This window comes from Microtus ochrogaster, chromosome 17, assembly GCF_000317375.1.
Source record: "Microtus ochrogaster isolate Prairie Vole_2 chromosome 17, MicOch1.0, whole genome shotgun sequence".
NCBI lineage: Eukaryota > Metazoa > Chordata > Mammalia > Rodentia > Cricetidae > Microtus > Microtus ochrogaster.
Window position 1 is genome coordinate 1663545 of NC_022019.1, and position 3248 is coordinate 1666792.

At 49.6% G+C, this 3248-nt stretch overlaps 1 protein-coding gene across 1 annotated transcript in view; it reads right to left on the minus strand.

Moving 5' to 3' along the window:
• The window catches only part of Mapk1ip1l (mitogen-activated protein kinase 1 interacting protein 1 like), an 18796-nt gene extending 15828 nt beyond the window's left edge, over positions 1-2968 (minus strand). Inside the window, exon 1 of the mRNA XM_013349211.1 lies at positions 2867-2968. The gene's annotated coding sequence lies outside the window, so the exon portion shown is untranslated. The remainder of the gene's footprint in view (positions 1-2866) is intronic.
• Positions 2969-3248: the final 280 nt, after the last annotated feature.

Genomic DNA, 3248 nt, shown 5'->3' on the forward strand with positions numbered 1-3248 from the left:
GAGGTGGGGGTTCCTTGGACTTCCCACAGGTCAGGGAACCCTGATTGCTCTTTGGGCTGACGAGGGAGGGGGACTTGACTGGGGGAGGGGGAGGGAAATGGGAGGCAGTGGCGGGGAAGAGACAGAAATCTTTAATAAATTAAATAATAAAACAAACAAACAAACAAAAAAAGATTAGAGAGTGGGATGCTCACAGGAGGTGAGATAACAGGACAGAAACCAGGGCAGGCTCTGCCTGAAGTAGAGCTTGCACATCACTTAAAGAAAGGAGGGGGCACAGTATGAGAACCCTAACTGTTAGGTTGCTGGCAAGAGTCCCTGGTCTCCAGAAGAAGCTTTAGGGGAAGGAATACTGACCAGAGTCCCAAGAACAATGAGTAAGGTACACAAACAAGGGGAAAATCCCTGTCCAAGTCTGGGTCACCTGGGGAATTAATTCAGAGCGTCATCAAGATACTTAAGGAAGATAAGGAGAGTATTGATCATGAGGAAGAGATGGGTAATTCCTTGAATGAATGTAAGCCGGGTGATTAAACCTTAAAATTGGTAAAGGCGGCAAAAAAGCAGATTTTCCCCATCCAGGCAAAATCAAAACTAAAAACAGTGCCACCATAACCATGCTTGTGTGACCCACTCAACACGATAGTTCAGAATGCAGATTCTGAACTAGAATCTATGTTAGCTTTTAATACTGGCTAATTTATCAGATTATATTCAGTTTTACAAGTAACTAAAGAAGCATGGAATGTTCTTGAGCATTTAAAAATGCCGAATAGTTTCTTCCATAATTTACTCATATTTATTGGAACCCAAGTGTGGCTCACTGCTGGACTTGAGGGTGGTTAATCACACAGCCATTCTTGAGATGTGCTGTGTCTGTATTCTGGAACAAAAGTAAGGGAGAATTAGGTTAAAGACAGGCTCCAGGGAGAGAACAGTCTGTATACATCTGGGAGGGAGAATGAACAGTCTGTGGGAAAGCAGCAGCAGTTCAGACTGGTCGGAACACAGAAAGGAAGCAACAACAGATTTTAGGAGAGGCGTCTAGACAAAGATCCAAACACTTTACCGCTGACTTGAGTCAACTTCAGTGTCTTCGTATTTAGAACGAGCCACTAAGCTACGTGGGAACTAAACAGGACTCCATCTGACCAAGCAACTAAAGCAATGCTTGGGAAATAGCAGACAAGCAACAAGCCAATGTTCCTTCTTGCTATTTTTAAATTAAAAAAAATTTTTTTATGGGTTTGTTCACTAATGCAGGTTCCCAAGGAGGCTACTGGGAATTTCCCAGAGGCAGTTGGGAGCTGCCTCGCGTGAACGCTAGGAACAGAAGACTTCCCCAAAACAGTGTATGCTTTTAACTTGTTCTAACTCTCCACGCCCTCTTCTCTTTCACGTACAGACACACGGCACAAAGGTAGCGGAGTAGAGGCCTGCAGGGCCGCTGGTCAAATCCAGTTCGTTGAGTCTCATAAACGAGGGTAAGTGAGTATTTTCCAGAGATTTGCTGAGGCTTAATTAAATAAATCTGTAAATAACCACTGCCCGGCATAGGCAAAGCCGGAATAAACAATAAACATTAGCTTTTACAACTGCTACAACATGACCACATACCTTTGTCTATTTCCAAACTAGAAAGCTTAGAAAATGCAATCTCCTAAACACCGCACAAAACGCACTGGGTGACAGAAGCTGACCTGACACTACCTACTTCATTTCCCATCCACCCCCAGCTATAACCTCAATACCCGCTTTTCCCCTTCCCTCAAGCTTTGAGGATTGAATTTAGGGCCTCACAGCACTCAACTACAGGCCCATCCTGTACAAATATCATTACTGTACAGGCTGTACAAATATTAGCCCTCCGAGTCTTGGGGTGTGACCTCTCCTCTGAAATAACAGTCTATAAATTACATAATCTGAAGATTGTGGATTCCTAAGCATACTGGCCCGAAGCAAGCCTCAACCTCAGTGAGAGAATGACATGGACGTCGTGATTCCTTCTGTAATCAAAAGGAACATTCCAACTTCTGCAACTGCATGAAAGTTCATGAAGCAAACCAGTTTGTCGGAGTGGCTCCTACACATCATGGCCAAGAAAACGACTCTTCCCCCCCTAAGAAACGCCATTACACAAAGACTTTCGATGGCGACCCCGGTAATGAGGGTTTGGCTTCAAAACAGGCCTTTAGCACAGCGGGGGCACACGTCTGTACTCCTGTAACATCGAGGATGGGGTCTGGTTTGAGGCAACATTAGGATTAGTGAAAACATTACTTTCGGTTTTCAAGGCAGAGAGAAGCGTTCTATCTGCGCCTAAATCTTCCACAGGGAGAACGTTACTCAGCCCTTGGCACATTCTGTCCCAGGCAGTCATTTAACGAATGGGTAATTACGAATTGCGAGAACATTGTCACACAGAATTTTCAGGCGCCAGACCTTCCTTCCTGTAAAGGCAAATTCGGGTCTCCTCCACCGCGTTTGGAGTAGAAAGGAGTGGCTGGGATCCGGTGGTGGGGCGAGGGGTGAGGGGCGACAGACAAGACGCTCTTTAGGGCTAAGCGAACAAAGGGAACCCGGGATCCACCGAAGCGAAGGAGCCCCACCGAGGGTCTCGCCGGCGGGAGCGTGGGGGAGGGTCGCCCGCTCCAGCCCTACTCCCCAAGTCCGGCATGATGTGGGCGTTCCCCCGGAACCGACTGGCGCACCATTAGACCCCTCGGTCGCCTGGTCCCCAGAGGATCCTCCGAAGCGTTCGGCCGCCGAAGGTTCGAGAGCCGCTAGGCCCCCGGGACCCCGCGTCTTCGCGCCGTCTCACGCCTGCCCCGCGCCCCATCTCCCGTGGGCGCCGTAGCAGACTCACCCGGCGGGATCCGAGCCCTAGGCGCGGCACAGCAGCGGTGCTGAATCAAGAGAGATGAGCAGAGGCCTGACGGACCAAGGCGGCACCGACGCGGCTCCTCCTGGAACCGGAAAGGGAAGTGCGGAGGCCCGCCTGGCTCCCCTTTATTTCCGCCTGCCCCGCCCAGCCTCCCGGCGCCCCCAGCCGGCAGTCCACGAGATTGCAAGCGGGCCCGCGTGGCTCCAGGAGCTTGGGTTGTTTTCCTGAGTTCAAAAAACCTGTTGGCCTGCTGGTGATGCTCAAAGCAAGCCAGTGACTAGAAGCAGATTTTGGACTCCCTACGCTCAGCGGTTTTTGCAGCCAAATTCCAAGCTGGCAGTCATAGTCCAGCCAAAATTGAGGG